Genomic DNA, 7354 nt, shown 5'->3' with positions numbered 1-7354 from the left:
GCATGAAATATATGAACAGTTTTGGATTGGTCTCGATAGACTGGATTAAATTTTATTCGCCATATTATGCTACTGAAAATTTTATGGGTCTGGTGGTATGTTAAACGGTCTATGTTGTGGTGGGGGTTTCTGTGGACTGCTTATGAGAGGAGCACGGTAACTCAATTATATATTTACCTCAGTGGGGAGATGTTGAGTGAAGTATCTCCTGAGTTATGATTTGAGTGCACCTCACGTTCGGGCCACCACGTGAGAGTGAGACTCAGCCAACGCCAAGAAACGGCTGTGTGTTAGATATGAAAACATGTTTATGGGTATGGGTCATTGAACAGCCTTGACGGTCTCAGTGGGATACCTTAACGAAGGTACCCGCGAGAATGATTCTGGTAGGGGCCAAGTTTAAGAAATTCATAAGCCGGGAAATTTTGATGAAAAGAAATTATTTGGTATAGATTGAAACTTATTTTGTGTTATGAACATTATTGAGATATAACGTTTTTATATTGTCTCCATCTATTCGGCTTTAGATGCTTTTGATGGTAATTGTTTATTCACTGGGATTATGTAATCATAATCTCACCCCTCTTCCTATCTATTTTTCAGGCTCAAGACAATTTGTTGATAGTTGATTAAGACAAGAATTAATCTCGGAGTTGCATCTTAGAAAGTAAGGGTTCGTAGCCCTACATCTTCTTAGTCAGTTGGGGGCCCACGTGTCACTGTAAAAGTAATTTTATTCTTCAGTTATTTGATTTAAAGTATGTATGAATATATTTAGCTTTTACACCATGTTTTTGGCGAGTTTCGGTATTTTCGAAGAAAAATGATGAAAATGCCCTTGTGAGCCAGAAAGTAATATTTTATTGTTTTGAGTTGAAACAACTTATGATTTCTTGAAATATGAGATTTAATAACTGTCGCTCACCGGGGAGATGCAAAAGTTAATGCTAAGCCTTGCGGGGTTTCGATCGACATTCGGGGTAATGAGTGCTTATCGGGACATCGCAGCAGTTGTCACGGGCCCGATGAGAGTTTCGGGTCGTGACATACAACCACCTTCTTTTCTCCTTTTCAAAATGACATCGTTTCACTTTAACCTTAATTATAAAAACATTCCTTTCTCTTCTCTCTCCCCATTTTCCCTCTCCTGTTTCTCTCTCTACTAGGTTTCCTCTCCCTGCTCTCTAAACTCCAACCTTAACCTTTCCTCTTTTCCCTTTCTCTTCTCCCTACAAGTGGTCAGAAGATCAAAAACAAACCCCTTTAAATCTCCTCTATTCGAAGAACAAGAACTAGAAACCTACTCTACCGTCGCTTCCCTCTCCGATTCATACCAACATCACCATATCACCTCTAGCTTCCTATTTTTTGGTTTTTTTTGTTTCTTAAGCTTTTTTTTTATTTTTGTTTTGATTGTGGTTTCAGTTGCTAGGTTTTCTAAGGTTTTTTTTTTTTTGCCTCCCCTGGGGTTCCTTTTTTTTAGTGATTTGGGACATAGGTAGCTTTATAGCTACCCTTCGATGCTGGGGGATGCAGACACCTGTGCACCCCCAGCATCGTAAGGCCAAATGCAAATTTCTCATGTCTGACAAGGCCTAACAGTGCTTGGCAGGGCTATCGTATGGTCTAGCTGGACTTTTTCTTTTTCGCCTTTTTGTTTACTTTTTTGTTTCATTTATTTTTCGTTGTTCTTAGTTTCTAGAAAGTCTTTATTTTAATTGGCTTTAATCTTGATTTTAACCATGTTTTGTTAAACCTAATTATATTTGCTAAGTTTTAATCTAAAATTCTGGCTTATGTGGTTTCCAAGCCTATTTTTGGGTCATAGAACCAAGTACTAAACCCAAGTTTAGCCAAACTTGGGTTGTAAAATAAAACAATAAGATAAAGGTAAACAATAATAATAATAAAAATAATACAATAAAATGAAATGAAAATCAAAATCAAAATCTATGCAAATAAAATTGGTGTCTACAAAAGGTGAGAGGCCAAATCATAATAATAGAAGAAGATTTTCTTTCTTTTTGGCCGAAACCTAACAGTCAAATTTTCTCCTCCAAAATACCTCCATAACTAAACTTCTCTCAAGTGTCTTTTTTCTCTCCAATTTTGGTATTTTTCTAGTCACCTCTCATAAGAAAAATAGCCATAGTTTCATAAAAGAAAAAAAAAAGAGAAATTCAATAGTTACCATCTTGATTAAGCATTCCACACTTTGTCCACTCTAGGTTCAAATTGAAGAAATTCTTGAAGAATAAGTGGTAAGTCGATTTGGTCAAGAAATCGAAGTTTTGATGTGGTGGTGAATTTACTACAATTCACTAGGAGTCAAAAATCAAAATTCTCACCAAGGAAAGGTATGATTTCTAATCTATTATGATTCTTGAATTTTAGATGTGATTAAATTGATTTGCTAGATGCATGATGTGTAATTCCACTTGTGTATTTAGATTGCTTGCTTTCGTGATTAGAAAAATTTTGAAATCCATAATTTACACAAACACATGTATGCGCAAATATCCACATCCAGCATCCTTAGCTAAAGAATAAAAAATAAGTAATGACATGCAAGGGATTTCGGACAGCTAAAAAGTGGTAGAGAGCATTATAAATAGTCCACCTGATGAGGTCAATAACCTTTTATATAATTCATTAAATAGCTTCAAGAGGAGTCTGGACAGCATCAGTGTTATGGAGAATAGTGTGTTGGTGGCTTTAAGTTGTCCAAATGTGGTCGAATTGGGTCACACCGAGAGAATGGGTTTGGACGAGTTGGAAGGAAATATTAATTCATGTAATCTTGTTTCAAACAAAGGGCATGACCCACAAAAATCATGCCAATAGCAGTAGACAATTGCATTTACTGGTAGGGGAAAAGGAAATCAGATTATGTCACAGTTCATTTGATGATTTAAATTGTGACCTTGTGTTTGGTGTTATGGAAGTGATGGAGGCTAAAAATGTTACTTGGGAGAAAAGGCACATGATTGGAAATTTGCAGGTGGTTTGTTCTGATGTGCGAGTACTAGATGATGGATTGGAACATGGGGAAGATTTTAGGAATTTTAGTGTAAACAAGAAAGGGAGGGGCAGACGTAGAAGTAGGAAGAACTTTGAGAATCGGACTAAATTCCCAGATGGGGGAAGGGTGTTACATAGTAATTCAAAATTGGGTGATGTGGTTACCATTGACCTTTCAGAGATTGATCAAAATTTACTGTGTGATACTGCTCAAAAAGAGGTAGAAGCAACTTGGCTTGTCAGCAAAAAAGTGGGAGTGGAGTTTATTAATTCAAAAGAGGATGTTATTAAAACAGTGGCGGCATTAGCAAGGAAGGAATAGGGGAAATGATTTTTTTTAGTAATTGTTGTGATATTGTGTGACTTGCTTTTCAATGAACGTATTAACTTGAAATGTTAGAGGTCTTTGTAGGGGAGAAAAGAAAACAAGCTATCAAGAGGCTAATTAGACAGGAAATTTCAGATGCGGTGTTCTTTCAAGAAACAAAATTACAAAAAATCTAGTTCAAAATTCATATGAGGCATTGTGGTGTAGAGATTAAGTTAAAGGGGTTGGTGTGAAATCTAAAGGTTAATTAATCAGGAGGTCTTATGCTGCTATGGTATGAGGATTTTTTTACTTTGGAGGAGCACATTCTGAATAAAAATTTATTTTGGTAACAGGTACAGTTCATGGGTTGGCTAAACGGTGTGGCTTTTCTGAATGCCTATGCATCAAACAATGAGGTAGAGGTAACATTATTATGATCATCCCTATTATAGGACATGAAATGTCGAGATGTTTGGTGGTGTTAGGGAGGAGATTTTAATACAGTTAAGAATGAAAATGAAAAGGTGGGTAAAGGTGATATTACCATATCAGCAAACGCCTTTAATAATTTCATCCAGGATGTTGCTTTAGTTGATCTGCCAATTATAGGAGGTAACTTTACATGGAGTAGTAAAAGGCAAAAGGTAACTTTCTATAGAATTAATAGATTTTTTAATGGATGTTGACTGGTTAAACTGCTATGATAATATGCTATATAAATGCTTATCTAACTCACTTTCTGATCATAATTCGGTCATATTAGCAAGTAAGTGTTGTGGTTGGGGCTCAAAACTTTTCTGGTCCTTTAATTACTAGTTTAATGAGTGCACTTTTTTGAGATTTAATTAAAGCCAACTGGAAAAGTGCAAGGCTTGGTAACTTTAGAAGTTCGAATATTTTGGGACGCTTAAAGATTCTGCATCTAGTTATTAGAGAGTGACATAAGAATCGGTTTAGGCTGATTCTACGTTGAATTGAGGTTTTGAAATTTGGAATTCAAGAGATGGAGTTAAAGTGGCAGAATAATTACTCTAATGTGGGGGGTGAGGGATAATGTAATGAAAAACGATAAAAGCTTTGGAATTTGTATAGAATAAGAGGAAAGAAAATGGAAGCAATAATCATGGTCTAAATGGATCTCTAAGGGGGCAGAGAAATACAAAGTTTTTTCATGTCATGGCTTCAAAAAAGAGGTGGCTACATAGATTAGGCGGCATTTCAATGGAAAATGAAGTTGTTAAGGAACCGATGTTGATAAAAAAGAAAGTGGTAAAGCATTTTCATCAATTCTTCTCTTTCCGAAAAACTATGAGAGTGACGGGTTTGTAATATGGTATTAAAGGCATGAAAAAGCAATCAGTAGTTGATTTAGAGGCTCTTTTTCTTGAATAAGAGGTTTGGGATATAATTTGAGAGTGTGACGGGAACAAGGCTCTTGGTCTGGATAGTTTCAATTTAAACTTTTTCAAGACCTAGTGGTGGTGGTAAAAAGGGAGGTAATGAAGTTTGTTCACAATTTTATAATACTAGTCGATTGGATCATGGGGTCAATGAAAGTTTTATTACGCTGATTCTTAAGCAGAAGAATCCTAATTTAATTAGAGATTATAGACCTATTAATTTGGTGGGAAGCATTTATAAAATAATTGCGAAATTATTGGCTAGTTGTTTGAGGAAGGTCATAAGCGAGATTGTGAGGGAACACCAATTTGCTTTTATTACTAGAAGACAGATACTTGATTCAGCCTTAATTACTAATGAGATGGTGGATTTGATGATTAAATCTTGAGAGGGTGGGCTATTGTTTAAGGTGGACTTTGAAAAAGCTTATGATAGTGTTAATTGGGAGTTCCTTGAGTTCATTATGGTAAAAATGAGATTTGGTGAGAGGTGGTGTAATTAGATTATAGAATGTGTCAAAACTGCTTCAGTATCTGTCCTGGTTAATGGGTCTCCAACTAAGCCAATTAAAATGCAATCAAGTTTGCATCAAGGTTGTCCCTTATCTCCTTTTTTATTTAATTTGGTGACTACATTTTTTAGTTGTATGATGGAGAAAGAAAAAGAGAATCAAATTTGTAATGGTAGTCCAATTGGTGAACAAGGGATACATCTTGCTCATTTGCAATTCTCAGATGATATTTTGCTATTTTTTAAACCGAATGGTGAAGAACGTATCGATTTGAAGAAAGTGTTAAGATGTTTCCAAATTATATTTGGCCTCAAGATTAATTTTTAGAAGAGCAACGTATTTGGAGTTGGTGCCTGTAATGAAGACTTAAGAGTTTTGTGTTGCTAGAATTCATTGTAAGATTGGAAGTCTTCCAACTGCATACTTAGGTCTACCATTGGGTATGAATCTTGCTTCTCTAAAGATTTGGAAACCGCTTCTGGATCATGTTGGTGAAAAATTGGAAGGATGGAAACCTAAATTTTTTTCTTGTGGTGGTAGAGTTACCTTGTTGAAGTCAGTGATAAATAGCTTACCCATATTTTTTATGTCATTGTTTAGGATGCCACGTGGGATTAAAGATGAACTTGAAAAAATTCAACATAAGTTTCTTTGGGAGGAAGCCAATCATAATAGGGGACTGCATTATTTGGAGTGGGAAAAAGTTTCTTGTTTTAAGGAAGTTAGAAGATTGGGATTGGTAGATCTTGAAATCAGAAACAGGGGCCTTTTTACAAAATGGTTGTGGAGATATAGGAATGAAAAAGAGTGACTGTGGAGAAGAACTATGGTAGCAAAGAATGACTATGATTCAAAAGCCTTGTTACCTAAAGCTGCTGTCATTCATAAATGCTCTAATTTTGGAAAAACATAGTATCTCCTTTAATGCATACTAACTATTTTTCTTATAGGTTAAATTAAATTTGGGGGTGATTGTTGGTGATAGGACTTCAATCCTTTTTTGGCATGATGCTTGGTTTGATGGCTTCATATTCAAGATGGAATTCCTAAGATTATTTACCTTGGCTTCCAATAAAAGAGGAAGGCTTTGTCAGCATGGGCAATGGCAAATTGAACTCAGATGATGATTATTTGGGTGGAAATTTGAGCAGTGGACACATCTTTAGAGTTACTTGAGGGAACACATATTGGGGGACAGGTTCAAGGATGGGATTATTTGAAAAGCCAACCCAAGTGGTATGTATTCTTCTAATTCTTTTTGTCAAATTGTGAGTTTAAGTAACTCTGAGAAGAATGAATTCTGGAATAAGATATGAATAGGATATGCCCCATTTAAAGCTGAGATGTTTGTGTGGCATTTGATGTGGCAGAAAATAACTGTAAAATCTGAGCTAATTAAAATAAATTTAATTGGAGAGGACTAGGCTATTTGTGTTCTTTGTAAATAGTTTTCAAAAACTGCTAATTATTTGTTCTTTACTTGTGAGGAGTTATGGACTTTTTGGGGTCTGTGGTTTTTGGATTGGAATCTTAGTTGTGTCTTCCCATTTAATCCAAGATATTGGCTTATCGTGGAGATCAGTGCATGACATTAGCGATACGATAAAACTTTGGATGCTTGCCTTTTAGTCAATCTAGCTTAGTCATAATGATATAGTTTTTAATGGAAAGAATTGGGATGTTAGGTAATTGTATGATTTAATTAAATTACGAATTACTGTTTGGAGTAAAGCTAAGTGGCCAAAGTTTGAAAATTCGCATAAGGAGATTTTTAGAAATTCCAACTTTGCTTCAATTGCTCAGATTGAAAAGCCAACAAGACGGGATGTTGTGTGGGAGGCTCCACCTATGGGTTAGGTTGAGTTCAACGTAAATCGTGTGAATCCAGGCGAAGGTAGAATTGGGAAGATGCTAACCATTATCAAATTCTCGAGGTTAGTTGATATTTGAGATGCTAACCATGCAAAGTTTGAAGCCGTTAAAGAAGCATTCCTCTGGTTCAATAATTTCTTGAGGTCAGTTGATATTTGTGATCAAGGGCGGCGTTAGCCAAATTTTGTCGGGGGTCAAAAATAAAAGAATAAAGGTTAAAAATTTTAAAAACAAATATG

The 7354-nt window shown here is 35.5% G+C and overlaps 1 long non-coding RNA gene across 1 annotated transcript; it reads left to right on the top strand.

The window, feature by feature from the left end:
• The first annotated feature begins 2274 nt into the window (after positions 1-2274).
• Positions 2275-7147, top strand: LOC148763730 (uncharacterized). Its single transcript, XR_016025503.1, has 4 exons — positions 2275-2357; positions 3685-3747; positions 6194-6479; positions 7047-7147. It is a non-coding gene; the product is annotated as an uncharacterized LOC148763730 (long non-coding RNA).
• Positions 7148-7354: the final 207 nt, after the last annotated feature.

The sequence above is a fragment of the Theobroma cacao genome, chromosome 3, assembly GCF_053813885.1.
Source record: "Theobroma cacao isolate CCN51 chromosome 3, ASM5381388v1, whole genome shotgun sequence".
Classification (NCBI taxonomy): domain Eukaryota; kingdom Viridiplantae; phylum Streptophyta; class Magnoliopsida; order Malvales; family Malvaceae; genus Theobroma; species Theobroma cacao.
This window is presented reverse-complemented; position numbering and strand designations above follow the sequence as displayed.